The 26,717-nt window shown below is 44.1% G+C and overlaps 1 pseudogene; it reads left to right on the top strand.

Moving 5' to 3' along the window:
* The window catches only part of LOC113278018, a 67,299-nt pseudogene that overhangs the window by 37,021 nt on the left and 3,561 nt on the right, over positions 1-26,717 (top strand).

Raw genomic sequence — 26,717 nt, 5'->3', positions numbered from 1 at the left:
AGTGGCCTCTGAATCAGATTTTAGCACCGGGAAGCGCGTGCTGACTCCATGGAGAGCTTCTATGTATACAAGGACAGTCGAAGCATTGCTTTGTACACAAAGCTTTCTTCAAAAGCCCATTTCTCTTGATCTTCTATGTGACTATATACCTGATGATGCTGTTGAAGATGAGGCAGGTAATATATTAGGTTTTCTTCTATTTAATAGAACTTACTTTTCAAGTTTTCTTGTATTGCTTGCTTACTTTCTTGTTTTACTTTTTTGTTCCATGTTGCAGCCATATGGGATTCTCTGCTAAAAGAAGCTTGATGTAAACTCCGTGTCAGTGCAGCCAGTGCCATTGTTCGAGAAGTCCCCCATCCTTTGCAAGGATTTCTTTTCATTTCTTGTCGCAGACTTATGGAAATGTTGTTTTTAGTACTATGTTTTAATGTTGAACTTTGAACTTAAAGTGTGATACACTTATTCTGTGATGTTTTAAACCTTTGTTATTTTGAACTTTGTAATGTTGAACTTAGTCTTAGACTCTTAGGTTGTTACTTTACTGTCATACATACTATATTACTGTGTGTTTTAAAATTCAGGTAAAAAACCGGTACCGGAGTGGAACCGGACCGGTCTTACCGGGACAGGTACAAGTCCAGGTACAGGTACAGGTACAGGTCCTCAAATTGAAGAACCGGTCAACTACGTGTACGGGTACCGGTTCCAACAGAAAACCGGACTGTACCGGCTCATGTGCAGCTCTAGTTCTTCCACTTGTATGATGAATCGCCATGAAGTATTTGAGCTCAACTACAGTTACTATCCTAGTCCGAGATTTAGCTATAATAGACTAGAATTCAAGACTTATAGTTTTGATCACTAACATTGAAAAATAATGCTTGAGATAGAAACGCATACGAGTTTGACCGAGCAGTGCTCTAACAGTTCACACTACAAATACATATGGTTTTCGGATCATTGTGTAAGGGGGAGTGGTTTCCACGTGAGATGGAGTATTGACTAAGGTGGAGTGATACATATCACCATAGTATTATTGTTGAAGTTGTGATACGATTGAACCTTGACATTGTGTAATAATACTATGACACTGTATAACAATGATCAAGACCGATACTTTCTCATTGTTATAGCTACGGATCTTCAACAACGGTGATGCTAAACTTACAACATTTGGGGATCATTGGAGTACTCGGAAGTGACGAAGATTTCGAGGAATGTTGAAGATTAGACATGTGGAATAGGATCTACTAAAGTTTCTTTATCTTTTTTGTATTCCATAGTATTGATAGTTTTGACACTAAAATTGACAAAGGGAGAGATTGTTAGAGCATTGCTCGGTCAAACTCGCATGCGTTGCTATCTCAAGCATGTTTGTCAATGTTAGTGATCAAAACTATAAGTCTTGATTTCTAGTCTATTATAGCTAAGTCTCGGACTAAGATAGAAAGTGTAGTTGAGCTCAAGGACTTCATGGAGATTTATCATACAAGTACAAGAACTACTCAAGGAACCGGTGGAACTTCTCAAAAAAAAAGGTATGTGAAGACTTAAACTTATCTGTCACTCAAAAGTCTATCTACTCTATCTCATACTATTTGAGACAAGAAGTCGTATGCTATATATATACTTGGATTGTACACATTTGGTATTCCGAGCTGGGTATACCTCGCCTATATGTATCTCAAAATATGTGTTGGTAAGATTTTCGCTTCGATCAAGTTTATCTTTACCTAGTATGTTTCAATCATCTTGAAAATTGCTTTGACGAGAAATGGTGTAACAACTATATAACGTCCTCTAAGAATGTTTCAATGATTGGAATGAGAGTTTAGATTACATAACCAATTATGGACATAAGTATTATTGTGGAAATACATATGTGCATAAGTCATATTCCTTGAACCAAAGTTTGCGAACTTTGTTGATCAAGAGAAACCGGAAGAATGGCTTGTTGCCAAGTTCGCGAACTCAGTCCGCGAACTGCCAAACTTCTCATCCCGAGAAATTCTGATGGAGTTGACAAACTAGTTGCGTTAGCACTAGTCCGTGAACCGGCGGAAGGTCTTTTGCCGAGATTTTCTGCTGGAGTTTGTAAACTCTTCCCGGTTGCTTAAGTCCGCGAACCTAGTGTGCAAACTTAAGAAAGTTATATGTCTAAAGATGATTTCTGAACTTAAACTTAAAAAGACTAAGGAATGAAGTTTTCAAACCGTGGCTATAAAACTTCATGAACCGATTCAAGCGAATCAAATCATCTTTGCTTCAATTGTGTCTTGTGTAGTACATGAGATTTCCTTGCAATTGAACAACTCTCTAACTAGTTCATTTGAGTCATTTGAACTAGTTATGGTGAAAACGAACATGGTTGATATGAAATGCTCATATGGCTAACCAATTGGTTAACTATTGTTGAACCAACAAGTGCATACGTTTGGCTATGGTTAACAAACCTAGAAACGTGCATTGTCAAGTGTGTATAACAAGCTAAGTTTTCGATCTAACGGTTGATAAATATTAGCTTGAATCTAAATCAAGTTTTCATCTAACAATGGATATTGATTACTTTATTACCAAGGAAAAACCCTGATTTGAAAGACTATATAAAGGAGACATCTAGTATTGTGCAAAACTAATCCCCACACCTTACATGTGATACTAGTTTGCGTGCTAGAGTCGTTTCTCCTTTAACCTTTAGTTTTCTTCTTCTAAAACCAAGTTAACGACTTAAAGACTTCATTGGGATTGTGAAGCCAGACCGATACTACTTTTATCGTAGTTGTGTGATCTGATCTTGCATCTTCTATCGTACGAGTACAATCAGATTGATTGGATTGAGATTGATATCTCCGATAAGCAATATATAAAAAGTAATCACAAACATCTTCGTCTCATTGTTTGTGATTCCACAACATCTTGTTTCGCTACCATATGATTAAGATTGTTGTGAGGTGATTGATAACTCTAGGCTGTTCTTCGGGAATATAAGACCGGATTATCAATTGGTTCCTGTTCACCTTGATTATTATGAAAAGACGGAACAAAACCTTTTAGGGTTTATCTGTGGGAGACAGATTGATCCTTTGATAGACTTGTCTATGTTGAAACAGATTTGTTTATTGTCAAAGCCTGCGATTTTGGGTCGTAGCAACTCTTAGTTGTGGGTGAGATCAGCTAAGGGAATCAAGTGCGCAGTATCTTGCTGGGATCAGAGGCGTAGGAGCATAACTGTATCTTGGATCAGTGGGAGACTGATTGGGGTTCAACTGCAGTCCAGTCCGAAGTTAGCTTGGAGTAGACTAGTGTCTGTAGCGGCTTAATACAGTGTGTGTTCAATCTGGACTAGGTCCCAGGGTTTTTCAGCATTTTCGGTTTCCTCGTTAACAAAATTTCTGGTGTCTGCGTTATTTCAATTTCCGCAATATATTGTTTTGTCTTTATAACTGAAATAATACAGATTGTGCGTTATATCATCAATTAGAGTAATCCAACCTTTAGTTATCGATTGTCATTGATTGATCCTTGGATATTGGTCTTTGGTACCATCCAAGTTATTCCTTGTGTTTGATTAAAGACTCATTGATTTCTATTATCCTGAGTTAATCAAAACAAGAGAGAGATATTAACTTCTTGATATACTTTAATCTAGATTGAGTCTGACTGTCTAGTTGATTCTCTAGCAAAGTATATTGGAGTTAGTCCATACAGATTGCTAAGCAAAATATTGGGTGATGTTGTTAGACCACCGCTTTTTCAGATTTAAATCAAGAGATAGAGATATAGACTCTTTGATATACTTTTCTCTAGATTGAGTCTGACTGTCTAGTTTATTCTCTAGAAAGAATATTTGAGTTTGTCCATACAGATTGCTAAGCGAAATATTGGGTGTGGTTGTTAGACCCCCGCTTTTTCACTTCTACTTATGCAGATAAGGTAAGGTATTTTTGAATGAGATAAATATTGCTGTCACTGAGACTGAGAAGAACTTCGATGATTATATGTTCCAGGACGCTCTGAAGACAGGGTTTTATGACCTACAAGCTCCTAGGGATGAGTATAGATTTTCGTGTGGAATCGCTGGAATGAACCGCGACCTATTGTGGCGATTTATGGATGTTCAAACACGGTTAATTGCTCCAATTTGTCCACACTATGCTGAATATGTATGAGTTGATGGTGGTTTTTAGCTTAGGGTTAAAATCGTAAAACCTTAGTCGAACAGTGACGTCGCACTTGAATAATAATGTCTCCACTAGCACATTTATTGAACCATTCAACATGTCTGCGTAAAATTACAGGGTACCTTTTTTATGTATATGCCATGCTCCACGACAGATCCCTCGGCACTGACTGGCATCATCTCTACACATGCCAGCCACGCATGATATCCAAACGTGCCAATGGCATGCTATGCCGGCCACATCTCCGTGCCAAAGGCATGCCGACCATACCAGCCGCACCACCGTGCCAATGGCATGCCATGCCAGCCATATCTCTGCCCCAAAGGCATGCCGACCATGCCAGCCGCACCACCGTGCCAATGGCATACCATGCCAGCCACATCTCCGCGCCAAAGGCATGCCAACCATGCCAGCCGCACCACCGTGCCAGTGGCATACCATGCCAGCCACATCTCCGCGCCAAAGGCATGCCGACCATGCCAGCCGCACCACCGTGCCAATGGCATGCCATGCCAGTCACATCTTCGCGCCAAAGGCATGCCGACCATGCCATGCCAGCCACATCTACGCGCCAAAGGAATGCCGACCATGCTAGCCGCACCACCGTGCCAATGGCATACCATGCTAGCCACATCTCCGCGCCAAAGGCATGCCAACCATGCCATCCGCACAACCGTGCCAATGGCATACCATGCCAGCCACATCTCCGCGCCAAAGGCATGCCGACCATGCCAGCCGCACCACCGTGCCAATGGCATGCCATGCCAGTCACATCTTCGCGCCAAAGGCATGCCGACCATGCCATGCCAGCCACATCTACGCGCCAAAGGAATGCCGACCATGCCAGCCGCACCACCGTGCCAATGGCATACCATGCCAGCCACATCTCCGCGCCAAAGGCATGCCAACCATGCCAGCCGCACCACCGTGCCAATGGCATACCATGCCAGCCACATCTCCGCGCCAAAGGCATGCCATCCATGCCAGTCGCACCACCGTGCCAACGACATGCCATGTCAGCGACATCTTCGCCCCAAAGGCATGCCGACCATGCAAGCCGCACCACCGTGCCAATGGCATGCCATTCCAGCCGCACCACCGTGCCAATGACATGCCATGCCAGCCACATCTCTGCGCCTAAGGCATGCCAACCATGCCAGCTGCACCACCGTGCCAATGGCATGCCATGCCAGCTACACCTCCGCACCAAAGCCATGCGGCCATGTCTCCATGCCGCTGGCTTGCAACAATCAACGTCCACCCTTCCTTCTGAGATGCAAATCTCAGCCATCCAAGTTCGCCACCAAACGAGTGGCAAATTTTGTCCCAATGCCAATCCCTAATTTTGGCCGCGCCTGAACTATGCCAAAACCCTAATTATTGGCCGCGCCTAAAACTATGCCAAAATCCTAACTTGGCCGCGCCTAAACCATGCCAAAGCCATGCCGTCCATGCCTCCATGCCGCTGGCTGCCAAACGGAAGGTTGCAAAAATCAACGGCTATCCTTCCTCCTGAGATGCAGAACTCAGCCGTACAAACTTGCCACCAAATGACTTGTGGAAATCTCTTGGCTACAGTGCCAACTCTTGGCCACGATGCAAAATCCCTAATTTGTCCACGCCAAAGCCATGTCGGCTATACCTCCATGCCGTTGGCTGCCAAATGGAAGGTTGCAACAATCAACGACTATTCTTCCTCTTGAGATGCAGATCTCAGCCGTACAAACTTGCCACCAAACGACTTGTGACAATCTCTTGGCTACGGTGCCAACTCTTGGCCATGGTCCCAAAGACCTAATTTGGCCACTCAAAAGCCATGCCAGCCATACATCCACGCCGCTGGCTGCCAAACGGAAGGTTGCAACAATTCACGACTATCCTTCCTCCTGAGATGCATATCTCAGCCGTACAAACTTGCCACCAAACGACTTATGGCAATCTCTTGGCTACGGTGCCAACTCTTGGCCACGGTGCCAAAGCCCTAATTTGACCATGCCAAAGCCATGCCGGCCATGCCTCCATGCCGCTGGCTGCCAAACGGAAGGTTGCAACAATCAACGGCTATCTTTCCTCCTAAGATGCAAATCTCAGCCGTACAATCTTGCCACCAAACCAAACGATTTGTGGAAACCTCTTGGATGCGATTCCAAAGTTCCACGGTTTGTGCCAAACCCTAATTTTGGCCGCGCCAAGAGCATGCACGAGCCGTGCTGGCCATGCCTCCATGCCGCTGGCTGCCAAACGGAGGGTTGCATCAACGGCCACCCCTCCTTATGAGAAGCAAATATCAGCTGTACAAGCTTGCCACCAAACGACTTATGCCAATCTCTTGGGTACACTGCCAACTCTTTGGCCACGACACACACTTAGCTATGCAAATTCTTTGGTCACGGCACCAAACCCTAATTAGCCACGCCAATAGCATGCGCAAGCCATGCCAGCACCGTGACCATGCCACTGGCTACCAACGGAAAGTAACCACAATCAACGGCTAACCTTCCTCCTAAGATGCAAAATCTCGACCGTTGAAGGTCACCACCGAGATGGCAAGCCTCCCAACCTCAACTTTCCAAACAATAGAAACATGTTACACAAAACACTCGAGACATCAAAACATGTCACAAACTGGGGGATGCTCATCAGGGTATTGGTCTGGCGGTTTACAACGTGCGGCGTACACTACGCCCGTTACAAGAAAGTGTCATAAGAGTGAGACGATTAGTAACTACAAGAAGTAATGGTGAAACGTTTCCTTCATTATGGAAACATCAATTTCAGGCGTTACCCGTTACCGCTTTCTTCCATTTACTCAAGCGTTTCCACTTCTTACGAGAACAGGGTATGTTTCGTTGCGACTTATATAAATAGGTCTCACCTATTTCCACCAAAAAGAGAAGAAGTTTTGGTCAGGAAAATACAACACTCAGAAATCACTTGTTAGATTTCCCATCTGTTAGCTTTCCACTTTCTGATACAAGTCGTCAAACAACTACTCTTCCCGAATCAATTATTCTGGTCTCAACACTCTCTTCGCTTCCCTCTCTAGACCAACCCTTCTCCTTCACTTTGTGACCGAAGCAAGTCTGGAACGGACATTTCTTGGTTTAGGCCAGATTTGTAAAGATTGATCTCTCGAATCAAAGTACTCCCTTGCAGTACATTGTTTAGGGTTTAGACTCGTTTCTCACCCACACACTCGAAATTACCAAAATCAGCAGAAACCTTTTTCACCCTCAAACAATTGGAGACCATAGAGATTAATCTCTTGGTTACAATATCAATTTTCAATTTTCAAATTTATTTTTCAAACGCCGTATGAAGATGGTAGAAGCAAACAATTCACTCGGGAATCAATGGCTCAGTTATCAGTTATCACACGAAGAAGAGTGACTGGGGAATTATCGCGGCGTAGCCCATAAAACTATGGCGGACATGCCCATGGCTAGGGTTTGCACCAACAAAAGAAGAGCAAACAGAAAGAAGAAACACGAAGATACGTACTTGGAATATGTTTGCCCGCTTTATTGCTACCACCCCCTCGTTAGCACCTGGACATGGAAACAAAGCCAATAATACGAGGTAAAGAGGATTGGTGACGCCTTTCATGGGCATAGAACTTTTTGGAGTTTGAATGGAGGAAGGTTTCTTGTTTTGGTCTATACACGGAAAGAGGCAGCCAAACCCGCGCTGGCAAAGCTCCACGACGCCAACATGCCGCGGCCAAGCTAGCGCCAACAACTTGCATCCTAGCTAGCACCACGACCGACGCAAACAAGCCACTCCCAACACCAACAGTCCACGTCATATCTAGCAGCCGTCCCTGCCATTTCATGATCTAGCCAGCGCCATCTTTTCGCTCCACATCCATCCAAAGTCCAGTGCCATCTTCTCCGCTCCAACCAGCCAAAGCAGCGCCATCCTCACTTTTCGAAACATCTTCATGGCTCAAGCACTCCGTGATTAAAACCGCGCCATCTCTGCACGATACACCTACGATCACCAGAACAAGAGCCGCTTCCGCCACCCCAACGTTTCTTCAAGTATGACAACTCCAACCGTCACTAGAGCCGCTGCTAATCCACCATCAGGGAAAGAGACTGGAGGAGCCGGAAGAAGCCGACCTCCTTTTACCACTGATGAATTTATGGAAAGACAAAAGGTTCTCGTAAGGCTCAGATAGACGTGTCTATAACTCAAAAAGACATACCTATTTCCTCAAGAAACTGACGAAGCGGGCACCATAAGAGTCACGTCAACCCAAGAGGGAGCTGACAAGGAATACTTTTAACATCCGGCGCAGGCACTTCAGTAGGACGTGCGTTTATAAATGAAGAGGCTTGCTTTTCTCTTGAAAGCCCAGTAGAAGAGAATCAGCAATCCAATTTCATTACACGTAAAGATCATGAACGACTTCTCCAAAATCGAGGCAAAGGAAATCAACAACCTTCCTGAGTTCACAGAGACCCTCTCCCCGTCAGGAGCTGCATGATTTCTGGGGACTTCGCCCACAAAATCGTGCAGTCTATGATGAAACATTTATGTGAGGTTCTATGTTTTTCCAAGGTGTAGCGTCAAGACATATTTGCATCCCTCAACCGCACTGCATAAGGAAAGCAGTTGTTTCCAGCCAGGGAAGCTGTTCCCAAACCCCAACCTCTCCTGGAAAGCATGATTGATAGATGAAACTGAGGACTCCTAACCACTGTTCGCTTGAAGGGTGTCAAGTTTGACAGCACGCTGATTGACACAGACGCTCCGCTTCAACGTCCTTCAGCAGCGGCTCCGCTTCAACGTTCACTCCAGCAGCCGCCCCACTTCAACGTCCTCCCGCAGCGGCCCCACTTCAACGTCCTCCAGTAGAGGCTCCGCTTCAACGTTCGCTCTGGCAGCCGCTCCGCTTCAACGTTCGCTTCAACCAGCCGCTCCGCTTCAACGAAGCTTCAGTGTTTGGCTCCTTAAGTTTCAACATCCTCTCCAAGAGCCGAAGCCGCTTCAACGCCGCTCCCTCCTGCTAAAGATCGTACCGTGGCAGCCACTCCTTTCTGCAAAGGGTCGTTCCACCACACTCCCCATGTCAAGGATCATGATCGCATCCAGCTAATCTTCGTAGTCATGGTCACCTTTTGATCCATCCCGCAAAAACTCGTGATCATGGAAAGTTTTCTCGCTTATGCATCCAGCCAATCCTTTTACTTCCATGGGTGCCCATACAATTCCATCCAACCTACTTTGTTCCCACGACAATGTAGTCTCTTATGATTACATCTGCTACCAAGAACTGTTGCTGCTCATTTTCCGATACCAGCTAGAGCTCCACTGCAGCAGAAATCACTACAAAGATCTACACGGAATCCCTTCACTGTCAAAGCTTAGAAGGCACAGTCAACCAAAAATCCATACCCACAACAAGGTCATCTACCCTCCAAGGGTGTAGCGCAAGAATATTATCACCTCTTTGTCTAGAAGACGCCTTCAACACTTTACGAGGCCGCGGCGGATCCTAAGCCTGCTCAGAGGAAAACGGCTTAAGAAACTAATGAAAAATGCGACTGCGGACTGCTCATCGCAGTCCATCCCGAGGATCATTAAAGACTCATGAGATAACTCCAGAGACGCAGCTGAAACATATTCTTGAAGAAATAGAGGGAGCCACGATAAACAACATAATTCTCTCATATATACCTCTTCGCTATCCAGATTATTTCGTCCATGTTATATCCTGAGCATCCCAGCGTCACATCCAGAAGAGTACAATAAGCTTGTATCAAATCCCGTGGACATGGATTCAAGGAGATGCAATGAAAGTATGATACACATGGGTACTACCAGCATGAGACGCTTTCACCCCCCTCAACCTGGTTATTTCTGATTTCAACATCATCACTGCCGAAGCTTTACGAGCCACATGAATTTCTCAACATGAAGTCGTACATGTGCATCGAAGACTCCAAATGCATGACACAAAGATACATTCACATATTCGGCCATGCCATCGGAAGTAACAGAAATATAACTGGGGATTTCTCACCACATCCCATTCCATACGATAGTCCAAGATTCAGAAGCTGGTTCGAAGGATGTCTATTGGAACAAAGTCCTTGAAGACTTGATAGCAGCACATCAGCAACAGATTGTCTCCCAACTCATTTATTTCGTCCCGTGGCTTCGGAAGAACTATACAATCATCCACAACATATCATCATCGCGATTAGAAGGTCTAGACACTGAACAACCTAAAGTCAAGGATGGACCGACAATGCAACCACAAGATCCAAGTTTATCCTGACATGATCGTTGCTGAACATATATTTCATCCATCCATCCCAAGAATGCAATGGAGTTTGGTAAATTTTGGAATCCACTGGAGAGACACTGCAGAGTAAAGCACGGATCAAGACGAGCAACAGAAAACAGAAGAGGGTCGATACCTCTTTTCGTGCGGATGGAGTTTCTAGAGTTTGAACAGAATAAATATTCCTTCTTGATCCATGAACGGGAATAGATGACTGGGCGCGACTATGCCACCTCGGGACCGCAACATCCCTACTGAATTCTTCATGTGTTTTATTATCGGGCTGTTTTCACCTCCTAATCGAGCTCAAAACCTAAATTTTCCACGTGGGGAGATAATAAATTCCTTTCTGACCGAAATGGAGGGTCGACCGTCAAAATCCGAGTTCGTACGAGAATTCTACAACGATTCTAGTAAGGGGCGCTACTTAGGTTTCGACACGACAAACCCTAATTTAGACAAAGTTGCCATCATTCCACGGAACTGAAGCAAGTCATCACCCTTCCACGGAACTGAAGCCAGTCGTCATCCTTCCACGGAACTGAAGCCGGTCGTCACCCTTCCACGGAACTGAAGCCGATCGTCACCCTTCCACGGAACTGAAGCCAGTCGTCATCCTTTCAAGGAACTAAATCCAGTCTCCACCATTCCACGGAACTGAAGCCAGTCGTCACCCTTCCATAGGATTGAAGCCAGTTTCCATCCTTCTACAGAACTGAATCCAGTTGCCATCGTTCCACGAGCCCGAAACATCTCTCCTGAATTCTCTCTGAGTTTTACTGTCGGACTGTTTTCACCTCCTAAACGAGCTCGAAACCAATATTCTCGCGTGTTGAGATAGGTAATTCTTTTTCGATCGAAATGGAGGAGCGGACCGTCAAAATCCGAGTTCGTACGAGAATTCCACAACGATTTTAGTAATAGGCGCTAATTAGCGTTTCAGCATGCCAAACCTTAATTTAGACAAAGTTGCCAGGCGCCATCACCACCGTTCGATAGCCAAAGTTCCAGCGCCAGCAACTTGCGTTATTTCCAGCGCCAGCATCTTGCGTCCTTCCAGCGCTGGCAGCTTGCGTCCTTCCAGCGCCAGCAGATTGCATCCTTTCCAGTGCTAGCAGCTTGCGTCCTTCCAGCGCCAACAACTTGCATCATTTCCAGCGCTAACAGCTTACGTCCTTCTAGGGATAACAGCTTGCATCCTTTCCAGCGCTAGCAGCTTGCGTCCTTCCAGTGCTAGCATCTTGCGTCCTTCCAGCGCAACTTCTTCACCCATAGCCCATGGCACCAACAGTCCGCATAACGAGCGGAAGCCAACAAAAGACCATGCCAAGCCTACACCGGCGGCTCCATATAACGCAAAGCCTACGCCAACAACTCCGCATTCCCTATCCTAGCCAAGCTGACGCCAACTGTTTGCATCCCGGCCAGCACCCACCTCTACTACTCCACGTCCTATCTAGAACCATCACGAGCAGATTTTACGCAGAGCCACCAACACAAGAATCACGAATTTTCCTTACCTCCCTAAAAAGGTTAGACGGATCTTCCTGACCATCTCTTCATGACTTGCCGTTTCGATTTTGTCCTTGTCTATCACTATCTTATGCTTACCTCGCAACAAAGCCCCTATTCCGAGCTAAGAAGAGGACTTAATATTGATGGTGGTTTTTAGCTTAGGGTTAAAATCGTAAAACCTTAGTCGAACAGTGACGTCACACTTGAGTAATAATGTCACCACTAGCACATTTATTGAACCATTCAACATGTTTGCGTAAAATTACCGGGGTACCTTTTTTATGTATATGCCATGCACCACGGTAGAGCCATCGGTACTGACTGGCATCATCTCTACGCATGCCGACCGCGCATGATAGCAAAACGTGCCAATAGCATGCTATGTAGGCCACATCTTCGCGCCAAAAGCATGCCGACCATGCCAGCCGCACCACCGTGCCAATGGCATGCCATGCCATCCACATCTCCGCGCCAAAGGCATGCCGACCATGCCAGCCGCACCACCATGCCAATGACATGCCATGCCAGCCACATCTCCGAGCCAAAGGCATGCAGACCATGACAGCCGCACCACCGTGCAAATGGCATGCCATGCCAGCCACATCTCCGCGCCAAAGGCATGCCGACCATGCCAGCCACACCACTATGCCAATGGCATACCATGCCAGCCACATCTCCGCGCCAAAGGCATGCCAACCATGCCAGCCGCACCACTGTTCCAATGACATACCATGCCAGCTACATCTCCGCGCCAAAGGCGTGCCAGTCACATCTCCGCGCCAAAGGCATTCCAACCATGCCAGTCGCACCACCGTGCCAACGGCATGCCATGCCAGCCACATCTCCGCGCCAACGGCATGCCGACCATGCCAGCCGCACCACCGTGCCAACGTCATGCCATGCCAGCCACATCTCTGCGCCAAAGGCATGCCAACCATGCCAGTCGCACCACCGTTCCAATGGCATGCCATGCCAGCCACATCTCCACGCCAAAGGCATGCCGACCATGCCATCGTGCCAATGGCATGCCATGCCATTCACACCTCTGCACCAAAGCCACGCCGGCCGTGCCTCCATGTCGCTGGCTGCCAAACGAAAGGTTGCAACAATCAACGGCCACCCTTCCTTATGAGATGCAAATATCAGCCGTCCAAGTTCGCCACAAAACGCGTGGAAACTTTTGGCCCAATGCCAAGCCCTAACTTTGGCCGCGCCTGAACTATGCCAAAACCCTAATTTTTGGCCGCGCCTAAAACTATGCCATAATCCTAGCTTGGCCGCACCTAAACCATGCCAAAGCCATGCCGGCCATGCCGGCCATGCCGATGGCTTCCAAACAGAAGGTTGCAACAACCAACGACTATCCTTCCTCCTGAGATGCAGATATCAGCTGTACAAACTTGCCACCAAACGACTTGTGGCAATCTCTTGGCTACGGTGCAAATTCTTGGCCACGGTGCCAAAGCCCTAATTTGGCCACTCCAAAGCCATGCCGTCCATACCTCCATGCCGCTGGCTGCCAAACGGAAGGTTGCAACAATCAACGGCTATCCTTCCTCCTGAGATGCAAATCTCAGCCGTACAAACTTGCCACCAAACGACTTGTGGCAATCTGTTGGCTATGGTGCCAACTATTGGCCACGGTGCCAAAGCCATGACGGCCATGCCTCCATGCCGCTGGCTGCCAAACGGAAGGTTGCAACAATCGACGGCTATCCTTCCTCCTGAGATGCAGATCTCAGCCGTACAAACTTGCCACCAAACGACTTGTGGCAATCTCTTGGATACGGTGCCAACTCTTGGCCACGGTGCCAAAGACCTAATTTGACCACGCCAAAGCCATGCCGACCATGCCTCCATGCCGCTGGATGCCAAACGGAAGGTTGCAACAATCAACGACTACCCTTCCTCCTGAGACGCAAATCTCAGCCTACAAGCTTGCCACTAAACCAAACGATTTGTGGTAACCTCTTGGCTGCGATGCCAAAGTTCCACGATTTTTTCCAAACCCTAATTTGGGCCGCGCCAAGAGCATGCACGAGTCGTGCTGGCCATGCCTCCATGCCGCTATCCGCCAAACGGAGGGTTGCAACAATCAACGGCCACCCCTCCTTCTGAGAAGCAAATCTCAGCCGTACAAGCTTGCCACTAAACGACTTATGCAAATCTCTTGGCTACACTGCCAACTCTTTGGACACGGCACACACTTATCCATTCCAATTCTTTGGTCACGACACCAAACCCTAATTAGCCACACCAAGAGCATGCGCAAGCCATGCCAGCACCGTGGCCACGCCACTGGCTACCAACGGAAAGTAACCACAATCAACGGCTAACCTTCCTCTCAAGATGCAAAATATCGACCGTCGAAGGTCACCACCGAGCCTGCAAGCCTCTCAATCTCAACTCTCCAAACAATAGCAACATGCTACACAAAACACTCGAGACATCAAAACATGTCACAAACTGGGGGATGCTCATCAGGGTATTGGTCTGGCGGTTTACAACGTGCGGCGTACACTACAGCCGTTAATAAATACAAGAAGTAATGGTGAAACATTTCCTTCATTATGGAAACATCAATTCCATGCGTTACCCGTTACCGCTTTCTTCCATTTACTCAACCGTTTCCACTTCTTACGAGACCAGGGTACATTTCGTTGCGACTTGTATAAATAGTTCTCACCTATTTCCACAAAAAAGAAGAAGGTTTGGTCAGGAGAATACAACACTCAGAAATCACTTGTTAGCTTTCCCATATGTTAGCTTTCCACTTTCTGATACAAGTCTTCAAACAACTACTCTTCCCGAATCAACTATTACCAACCCTTCTCCTTCACATTGTGACCGAAGCAAGTACGGAACTACCATTTCTTGGTTTAGGTCGGATTGTACAGATTGATCTCTCGAATCAAAGTACTCCCTTGCAGTACATTGTTTAGGGTTTAGACTCGCTTCTCACCCACACACTCGAAATTACCAAAATTAGCAGAAACTGTTTTCACCCTCAAACAATTGGCGACCACAGTGGGAGATTAATCTCTTGGTTACAATATCAACTTTAAAGTTTCAATTTCATTTTTCAAACGCCGATATAAGGATGGTAGAAGTAAACAATCCGCTCGAGAATCAATGGCTCAGTTATCAGTTATCACACGACGAAGAGTGACTGGGGACTTATCGCGGCGTCTCCCATAAAACTATGGCGGACATGCCTATGGATAGGGTTTGCACCAAAAATATAAGAGCAAATAGAAATAAGAAACACAGAGATACGTACTTGGAATATGTTTGCCTGCTTTATTGCTACCACGCCGCCGATAGGACCAGGACATGGAAACAAATCCAATAATACGAGGTAAACAGGATATGTGACACCTTTCATGGGCATAAAATTTTTTGGAGTTCGAATGGAGGAAGGTTTCTTGTTTTGGGCTATACACGGAAGAGGCAGCCGGACCCGCGCTGGCAAAGCTCCACGGCGCCAACAGGCCGCGGACAAGCTAGCATCAACAACTTGCATCCCAACTAGCACCACGATCGACGCCAACATGCCACTCCCAATGCCAAAAATCGATGTCATATATAGCAGCCGTCCCTGCCATTCCATGATCTAGCCAGCGCCATCTTTTCGCTCCACAGCCATCCAAAGTCTAGCGCCATCTTCTCCGCTCCACAACCAGCCAAAGCATGATGTAGTTTCTAAGTGGTAGTAAAGTTCATTCAACTCGGATTATGTAGACTCGATTTTAGACTCAAATTAAAATAGAAAACTTAAAAAGAAATTGTATTCAAGTTTATAAGAAGCACTGAGACTTTGGATTCCACCAATCTCCAATTTTTATGTGATTTAATCTAGTCAATATTTATGCAACTCTTTACGTTTAAAGTGATTCTAATATTTTTGCCTAGACAAGTAGATTCTCAAAACAATAGTTGTAAATCGAAAACATGGACCATCAAAAGATTTAACCTAAGCATGAACCATCAATTGAGAACACAACCACTTAATCAGAATCATATATTCGATTTCAGTTCAGTGCAAATAATCATAAAAGAATTACGAAAATTAAATAGAATTTACCACATAATAATTGGAAAAATGGCTTCCTCCGTCGCCTCAACAATGGGGTTTAGCTCCTCATATTAATCACTTGCTAAAAATATTTTTTTATGGTTCAAAAGTTGATTAAAAGATGAAAAACTATAACTCTGAATGTTTGCAACGGTGTATTGGAGTCGCAAAACGAATGACTGACTGTGACAAAGAAGTTACTGTAGAAGAGTTACAAATTTGAGACCCTGTTCTTATTTGCAACGGATGTTCTTCAGCAGCAGCAACAGAAATACGAGTTTCCTGCAACTTGATCAATTCGCCTCTGTAGTGTTACAAACTCCTCTGCGACTGCTCCAATAACTTCGTTTTCTTCCTTGGGACTTAAACACACCTTTTATACTACTCAGAAACCTAAAAATAGCGATTAATTCTCTCTTTTTCTTTTCGTGCAAGCCACGGAAATAATCTCTTCTGCCGACTTCCTTAATCGTTTCTGAGACTTTCAAACCATCCTAAACTCTTCCTTAGATAGAATACTACCTTAGGAAAAAATATCACGCGTTTAGTCTCCTGGAATTCCTAAAAAAATTCCACAAAGTTTCCGTGCAAAACTCAAACTCTGTTTCCTTTTTCCGGCTTATCCAGCCCAATTCGATTGATTCCAGCGCACATACCAGGCCTTTTTAGTTTAATCACGTCCAGAAAATTTCAGTGATTGAATCTCACTAAAAAATCTTCGAAATCCAATCGAAAGTTTGGTTCTTCGCTGGTTATTTCTTCCCGCCTTTTTCTGAATTTAAACGAAGAAGATGACCTCCCCCTATCCTGTGCTGGTATCCCTTTAGCAGCTGCCTGGAAATGGATGCCCCTTAATAATTGGTCAATCCTTATCCATTTGAGGGGTCCGAATAGCAAGTGTCCTCCGGGGTGCCCCGCGCAACTTTTAGAGCCGATTTTTCCAAAAATGTTTGTTGGCCAAAAATACCTACACACACATAAAACACCATAATAAGTACAAAAATGAGCACTATCAATATATAGAATCGAGACAAATTAGACACAAAAATGTGTCTATCAAATACCCCCAAACCTATTATTTGCTAGTCCTCGAGCAAAAATAAAATAAAATAAAATCCTAACTCACTGACGCAGGCATCATCGATTGCATTTAGCGTTTGCAATAAGCCTTTAAACCCCTAAGTGTCCCTAGTGGCGGAGTGTTGTCTCCGGAGGGCTTACAAGAGGTATACCCACAAAACCTTTACTCCAGACCTTAGCTATCTATGCAGAACCTTGGAAGGCACTAAAGAATCTCCTTGGTTGGCATACTTATTGACTACAGGAGGAAGTACCCTGATGCGAAATTCCAATTGTTGTACACGAGTTTGCACTCAAGCATACTAAAATTCATATAAAGTGACAGATCTCTACTCAGATAGTCGCACTATGGACATCAATATTCGGAGTCAAAACTAATCACATGGATAGATCAAGAAGATGGATATAGAGAAAAACATAGATGGTTTTGATGTTTACTAAGTGAACGGCGTTTCCCATATCTGTCTGAAGGCCTCCGCCAAAATGAACCTATCCTAATGGATTGAGATACTAGTCTGACTAATATCAAGACAACTGGCATATACAAGGGAACCAGTGATCGATAATCCTAATTCTATTTCAACACAACTGGCATATACAAGGGTACCAGTGGTCGACTTTATTCACTTTTTCTTTTCTCTTTTTTTTTTTCTTTTTTTTCTTTGTAACTCAATCACTCTAATTCACCCTAACATTGGTAACAACTTGAATCGTGGGCCCCACCTATCACTTAGAGAAACATGGTTTAAAAACAAAATAAAATAAAAAAAAAGTGAAAAGGACTCAACGAGATATGGTAAAACTATCATGTTATTTCTAACACCTGAGCTCTGTGCTTTTATGAATAGACTCTTCTAGATGTTTCCATCTAATCAGATTGGTTCCTCAACTCCTACTATCAAAATGGTTCCATCCACTTAGATTAGTTAGTGCAATCCTCAATAGGCATAAATTTCTAGGTTCTGGAGTTTATTTATTCATACTGCAACTAAAAAGTTTCTCCCATACCCCCAAACTTAAATCTAACATTGTCCTCAATGTTCTAAAGATAAAATTAAAAGCATGAACAAGGAGAAACTGTTACCATTTGAAGCAAAAGAGATAAGGAAAGATATTACCATGTTGCATGAGATTGGGTTACCTCCCAAAAAGTGCTAAATTTAAAGTCTTCAGCCAGACGTCAAATACCACAAAATGGCTAATTACCTTTCAAATCATATATCAATAGTCGAAACAACTGTGGGTCAACAAAAGCAAATAAAATTGCCACAATTATCAGACAACTGCACCAAATCAGAAAAATGAACAGACATAGCACATCCTCATCCAAGGTTTCCTGCAAGACAACTGGGTTTTTCTGTTGTGCCCATTTGGGCTTCATATGAGTGTCTTGACAAATTGACTCATTCGAACAACAAGTCTTTATAATTTCCTCCTGGACAATATCAGGAGGATCCGGTTGCGGAGTCGGAAGTGACTCTAGTAATACCTCAGGTACACTAGGCTCGAATCCCAAGTTAGGGACTTATAATGGAGATAATTGACCATTACTACCCCCAAACTTAGGGTAGTCAGTATTCTCGGACAAACCTCTAACTATTGCTTGAATTTCTGGATCCTCAGAGTTTTTAAAATACTCAATAGGTTCTTCTAGTTCAAAAGTTTGGTCACCTAACTGACTTAAGAGAATTTCCTCATCAAGTTCATCTAAGGAATCACCAAATAAAGTGTCGTCCCAATTATCCCGAGTTAGATCCTGAACTAAAGTGTTCATCATATTCACTTCTTCTAAATCATCGGAAGGTTGTCTATTAACATTAAAGACATTTAGTTCAGTGGTCATATTACCAAAGGATATGTTCATAAGTCCGGTCCTACAGTTGATGACAGCGTTAGCTGTGGCTAAAAATGGGCGACCTAAAATCATCGGTATTTGAGCACTAGGATCCTGAACAGGCTGAGTATCTAGAACAACGAAATCCACTGGATAAATAAATTTATCAACCTCAATCAGAACATCCTCTATGACACCACGAGGTATTTTGACAGACCTATCAGCTAATTGCAATGTCATTTTAGTCGGTTTCAACTTACCAAGACCTAGATGGTTGTATACATGATAAGGGAGTAAGTTCACACTAGCTCCTAAGTCAAGCAATGCCTTATCTACTGAATGATTACCGACCACACAAGATATGGTGGGGAATCCAGGGTCTTTATACTTAGGGGTTTTTTGGTTCAGAAGGATTGAACTTACCTGACCAGCTAAAAAGGCTTTCTTATGGACATTAAGCTTACGCTTTCGTGTATAAAGGTCCTTAAGAAACTTGGCATAAGCATGCATTTGCCTAATTGCTTCTAATAAAGGGATGTTAATGTTTACCTGCTTAAATATCTCTAGTATTTCGTTGAAAGTCGACTCTCTCTTTGTTGGAGCTAACAACTGTGGATATGGGGCTTTGGGTACAAAATGAGACCTGTCGGGAACCACATTGGCATCACTAGAAATTTTATCGGTTTCTTCAGTTAGTGGCTCCTTCTGGGGATCATCTTGGGAACTAGAAGTTGGATCTACAGTATGTCCACTATTAGGCATGGCTACCTTATTGTCTACCGTTTTACCACTCCTAAGGTTTGTGACAGAATTCACTTGATTAAATGGTTTTGCACCTACTTCATTAACTCCTATAGGGTTGGGTATCGGTTGACTAGGGAACTTACCTTTTTCTCTTAGAGACTCATTGATCAGACTAACCTGGTCTTTCAATTCAGAAATGGCCTGACTATGTTCTTGTCCTATCCTATTACTAGCTTCTATGCTTTGTGAAAGCAATTGACACATATTTTCAGTATTTTGAATAAACGAGGTGAGAGTTTCCTCTAGACTTAAGAGTTTCTTATCAGACTGATTCTGAAACTGAGTTGATCCTGAAGTATTCTTAGTATATCCAAAACCTGGGGGAACATTAGAATTACTAAACTGACCTTGGTCCTTAGACCATGAAAGGTTCGGATGGTTTCTCCAACCAGGATTATAGGTTTCTGAATATGGGTCAAACTTCTGACGGTTATCAAACCTAGTGTTATTATAGAGAGCATTGGCTTGCTCTTTATTATTCTGGCATTCCCAAAAAGGCTCTACTCTACCACTAGTGTGACCCAATTCTAAAGCTTCTAACCTTTTTGCTATAGCATCAATTTTTGCATCTGATTCATAGCCTCCTTCTACCCTATTAACGTTTCCTCTACCTAGAAGAATTGTTCTCTTGGGTTCCCTACAATATTCCCATTGCTGGGTCTTTTCAGCGATTTCATTCAAAAATTCCATCGCCGCATCAACAGTTTGGTTTTCAAAACCACCAGTGCATAGAGACTCAACCATGGTTGTTGTCGAATAATCTAAACCCTCATAAAGGATTTGAACTAGCCTAACCTTTTCTAAACCATGATGAGGACATTGGGCTAATAAGTCATTGAACCTTTCCAAATACCTATATAACGATTCTCCCTCCTGTTGAGAAAATGTGCAGATTTGCGTCCTAATAGACGATGTTTTGTGCCTAGGGAAAAACTTGTTCAAAAAGGCAGATGTAAGTTGTTCATATGTTTCTATTGAACCGGAAGCCAAACTATATAGCCACGATTTGGCTTTATCTTTCAGGGAAAAAGGAAATAACCTAAGTTTCAAAGCATCATCATCAAGGTCTCTAATCTTTAGGGTACTACAAATTTCCTCAAAATCCCTAACATGGAAGTATGGGTTTTCATTTTCTTTCCCTAAAAAGATTGGGAGCATCTGTAGGGTCCCAGGCCTAAGTTCATAATTTGCTTCAGTTCCGGCTAACCTGATACAAGAAGGACGAGTAGTCCTAGTTGGGTTCAACAAAGCTTTCAAAGTTGCCATTGCTGGCACTATCGGGATATTTGGGATTCTATGCAATCACAAAACAAGGCTGACTCAACCAAATCAAACCTAATTTTCTAGCAAACAAAAAGCATGATGGTTCCACTTAGATTGTTTCTAGACCAGCTTCTATTCTTTCGAAAAGGAACTCGTTACAATCTGAGCAAACCCCTCTGGAATCAATCTGATTCAAAGTAAGTTGAATCGAGGCGAGGGAAGCTCAGTGGAGCTTTGATACCCAAGGCCTCACCGGTTACAAGGCGGCGCAGTCACGCATTAAACTCACAGAAACCATCATGAACTTCGAAGTATGCTCAAAAGAGTAACCAATATTTTTCGAACGACTTTCCTATTAAGCTCGTTACCCTATCGGTCTCGTTCTAGTCAAAATTTTAGGCTTAGGTTCGCGTTTGGTTTCGTTTTCCTAAGGCGGGCAAGAAGAGAACGGTGATGAAATCCGAACTCTTATCTTGTATGGCCAGTCCTTGCCCTTTACTAGGAAATTAAAGAATCCGTTTCCAAGTCCTCAGCATATATGCAAACGAAGGAATACAGTAAACCCGCTGACAGGGGATTCACGGGTGTTTCGAAAAACTTACCTCCCGTACCAGACGGGCGAAGAACCGTTGAAGTCGACTCGGGCCACGACTCCTATGTCATGTACGAACCCGAGGGGACGAGGCGATATCTTAATCACCGTCCTTCTCTGCACACAGTTTTTATTTAAGCCAACCCTTCCGTAGGGTTTAAAAATAATAATGTCCCAGTCCAAAAATAAAGTCCAAAAAGTGTCCAAAAATAAAAAGAAAAATTACAAAAAATAAAACCCTATTTACAGTTTCTAAAAATAAACCAAAATAACTATATACAAAATCTTCTTCTTCACTCCTTTCGGATTCCTCTTTTCTTTCCTTCTTTGGCGATGCTTTCCTTTTATAGCACTTTTTCTTTCCTTGTAGCTTCGCTCGAAATCTGAAAAGAATCAAAAAATACCAAAGGCGTAAAAGAGAACAAAAATTCTAAAAGAGATAAAATAAATCTAAAACCTAAAACCTAATACAAATCCGCATCGGCGGCGCCAAAAATTGATGTAGTTTTTAAGTGGTAGTAAAGTTCGTTCAACTCGGATTAAAGTGATTCTAATATTTTCGCCTAGACAAGTAGATTCTCAAAACAATAGTTGTAAATCGAAAGCATGGACCATCAAAAGATTTAACCTAAGCATGACCCATCAATTGAGAACACAACCACTTAATCAGAATCATATATTCGATTTCAGTTCAGTGCAAATAATCATAAAAGAATTACGAAAATTAAATAGAATTTACCACATAATAATTGGAAAAATGGCTTCCTCCGTCGCCCCAGCAATAGGGTTTAGCTCCTCATATTAATCACTTGCTAAAAATATTTGTTTATGGTTCAAAAGTTGATTAAAATATGAATAACTACAACTCTGAATGTTTGCAACGGTGTATTGGAGTCGCAAAACGAATGACTGACTGTGACAAAGAAGTTACTGTAGCAGAGTTACAAATTTGAGACGTTGTTCTTATTTGCAACGAATGTTCTTCAGCAGCAGCAGCAGAAATACGGGTTTCCTGCAACTTGATCAATTCGCCTCTGTAGTGTTACAAACTCCTCTGCGACTGCTCCAATAACTTCGTTTTCTTCCCTGGGACTTAAACACACCTTTTATACTACTCAGAAACCTAAAAATAGCGATTAATTCTCTCTTTTTCTTTTCGTGCAAGCCACGACAATAATCTCTTCTGCCGACTTCCTTAATCGTTTTTGAGACTTCCAAACCATCCTAAACTCTTCCTTAGATAGAATACTACCATAGGAAACAATATCACGCGTTTAGTCTCCCTGGAATTCCTAAAACAATTCCACAAAGTTTTCGTGCAAAACTCAAACTCTGTTTCCTTTTTCCGGCTTATCCATCCCAATTCGATTGATTCCAGCGCACATACCAGGCCTTTTTAGTTTAATCACGTCCAGCCCAGCAAATTTCAGTGATTGAATCTCACTAAAACATCTTCGAAATCCAATCGAAAGTTTGGTTCTTCGCTGGTTATTTCTTCCCGCCTTTTTCAGAATTTAAACGAAGAAGATGACCTCCCCATATCCTGTGCTGGTATCCCTTTAGCAGCTGCCTGGAAATGGACGCCCCTTCCTAATTGGTCACCCCTTATCCATTTGAGGGGTCCGAATAGCAAGTGTCCTCCGGGGTGCCCCGCGCAACTTTTAGAGCCGATTTTTCCAAAAATGTTTTTTGGCCAAAAATACCTACACACACATAAAACACCATAATAAGTACAAAAATGAGCACTATCAATATAAAGAATCGAGACAAATTAGACACAAAAATGTGTCTATCAAAGCAGCGCCATCCTCACCTTTCGAAACAACGCCATGGCTCCAGCACTCCGTGGTCAAAACCTCGCCATCTCTGCACGATACACCTACGATCAATAGAACCAGAGCCGCTTCCGCCACCCAAACGTTTCTTCAAGTATGACAGCTCCAACCGTCACCAGAGCTGCTGCTACTCCACCATCAGGGCAAGAGACTGGAGGATCCGGAAGAAGCCGACCTCCTTTTATCACTGACGATTTTATGGAAAGACAAAAGGTTCTCGTAAGGCTCAGACAGACGTGTCTATAACTCAGAAAGAGATACCTATTTCCTCAAGACACTGAAGGAGCGACCACCATAAGAGTCACGTCAACCCAAGAGGGAGTTGACAAGGAATACTTTTAACATCCGGTGTAGGCACTTCAGCAGGACGTGCGTTTATATATGAAGAGGCTCGCTTTGCTCTTGAATGCACAGTAGAAGGGAATCAGCAATCCAATTTCATCATATGTAAAGATCATGAACGACTTCTCCAAAATCGAGGCAAAGGAAATCAGCAACCCTCCTGAGTTCACAGAGACCCTCTTCCCGTCAGGAGATGCATGATTTCAAGGGACTTCGCCCACAAAATCGTGCAGTCTATGATGAAACATTTATGTGAGGTTCTATGTTTTTCCAAGGTGTAGCGTAAAGACATATTTGCATCCCTCAACCGCATTGCATCAGGAAAGCAGTTGTTTCCATCCAGGAAATCCGTTCCCAAACCCCAACCTCTCCTGGAAAGCACGATTGATAGATGAAACTGGGGACTCCTAGACACAATTCGCTTGAAGGGTGTCCAGTTTGACATCATGCTGATTGACGCAGACGCTCCGCTTCAACGTCCTTCAGCAGCGGCTCCGCTTCAAGGTTCGATCCCACGACAATGTAGTCTCTTCTGATTACATCTGCTACCAAGAACTGTTGTTGCTTATTTGCCGATACCATCCAGAGCTCCACCGCAGAAGCAATCACTACAAAGATCTACACGGAATCCCTTCACTGTCAAAGCTCAGAAGACACAGTCAGCCAAAATGACATATCCACAACAAGGTCATCTACCCTTCAAGGTTGTAGCACAAGAATATCATCACTTCTATGTCTAGAAGAATCCTTCAACACTTTACGAGGCCGCGGTGGATCCCAAGCCTGCTCAGAGGAAAACGGCTTCAGAAACTAGAGAAAAATGCGACTGGGGACTGCTCATCGCAGTCCATCCCGAGGATCATGAAAGACTCATGAGATAACTCCAGAGACGTGGATGAAACATATTCTTGAAGAAACAGAGGGAGCCACAATAAACAACATAACTCTCTCATATCTACCTCTTCGCTATCCAGAGTATTTCTTCCATGTGATATCCTGAGCATCCCAGCGTCACATCCAGAAGAGTACGATAAGCTTGTATAAAATCCGGTGGACATGGATTTAAGGCGATGCAATGAAAGTATGCTACACATGGGTACTACCAGCATGAGACGCTTTTACCCCCCTCAACCTGGTTATTTCTGATTTCAACATCATCACTGCCGAAGTTTTACGAGCCGCAAGAATTTCTCAACATGAAGCCGTACATGTGCATCGAAGACTCCAAAAGCACACCACAAAGATACATTCACATATTCGGCCATGGCATCAGATCTAACAGAGATATAACGGGGACTGCTCATCGCATCGCATTCCATACGATAGTCCAAGATTCAGAAGCTTGTTCGAAGGATGTCTATTGGAACAAAGTCCTTGAAGACTTGATAGCAGCACATCGGTAACAGAATGTCTCCCAACTCATTTATTTCGTCCTGTGGCTTCGGAAGGTTTCTACCATACAATCATCCACAACATATCATCATCGCGATCAGAAGGTCTAGACACTGAACAACCTAAAATAAAGGATGGACCGACAAAGCAACCACAATCTCCAAGGTTAGCCCTGACATGATCATTGCCGAGCATATATTTCATCCATCCATCCCAAGAATGCAATGGAGTTTGGCAAATTTTGGATCTACTAGAGAGACACTGTAGATGAAAGCACGGATCAAGACGAGCGACAAAAAATAGAAGAGGGTCGATACCTCTTTTCGAGCGGACGGAGTTTCTAGAGTTTGAACAGAATAAAGATTCCTTCTTACTCCATGAACGGGAATAGATGACTGGGCGCGACTATGCCACCTTGGGTCCGCAACATCCCTCCTGAATTCTTCCTGATTTTTACTGTCGGGATGTTTTCACCTCCTAAAAGAGTTCAAAACCTAAATGTTTCCGCGTATGAGATAGGAAATTACTTTCCGATCGAAATGGAGGAGCGAACCGTCAAAATATGAGTTCGTACGATAATTCTACAACGATTCTAGTAAGGGGCGCTAATTAGGGTTTCGGCATGACAAACCCTAATTTAGACAAAGTTGTCATCATTCCACGGAACTGAAGCAAGTCTTCACCCTTCCACGGAACTGAAGCCAGTCGTCATCCTTCCACAGAACTGAAGCCGGTCGTCACCATTCCACGGAACTGAAGCCGATCGTCACTCTTCCACGAAACTGAAGCCAGTCGTCATCCTTCCACGGAACTGAAGCTAGTCTCCACCATTCCACGGAACTGAAGCCATTCGTCACCCTTCTACGGGATTGAAGCCAGTTTCCTTCCTTCTATGGAACTAAAGCCAGTTTCCATCGTTCCACGGGCCCGCAACATTTCTCCCGAATTCTCTCCGAGTTTTACTGTTGGACTGTTTTCACCTCCTAAACGAGCTCGAAACCAGTATTCCCGCGTGGGGAGATAGGAAATTCTTTTCCGATCGAAATGGAGGGGCGGACCGTAAAAATACGAGTTCGTACGAGAATTCTACAACGATTTTAGTAAGAGGCGCTAATTAGGGTTTTGGCATGCCAAACCCTAATTTAGACAAAGTTGACAGGCGCCATCACCACCATTTGGTAGCCAAAGTTCCAGCGCCAGCAGCCTGCTTTCTTTCCAATGCCAGCAGCCTATATCCTTCCAGCGCTGACAGCTTTCATCCTTCCAGCGCCAACAACTTGCATCTTTCCAGCGCCAGCAGCTTGCATCCTTTCTAGCGCTAGCAGCTTGCGTCCTTCCAGCGCCAGCAACTTGCATCCTTTCCAGCGCTAACAGCTTGCGTCCTTCCAGCGCTAGCAGCTTGCATCCTTTCCAGCGCTAGCATCTTGCGTCCTTCCAGCGCAACTTCTCCACCCATAGCTGATTGCACCAATAACACGCATACCGAGAGGGAGCCAACAAAATCCCTTG

The sequence above is a fragment of the Papaver somniferum genome, chromosome 5, assembly GCF_003573695.1.
Source record: "Papaver somniferum cultivar HN1 chromosome 5, ASM357369v1, whole genome shotgun sequence".
NCBI classification, from domain to species: Eukaryota; Viridiplantae; Streptophyta; class Magnoliopsida; order Ranunculales; family Papaveraceae; genus Papaver; species Papaver somniferum.
This window is presented reverse-complemented; position numbering and strand designations above follow the sequence as displayed.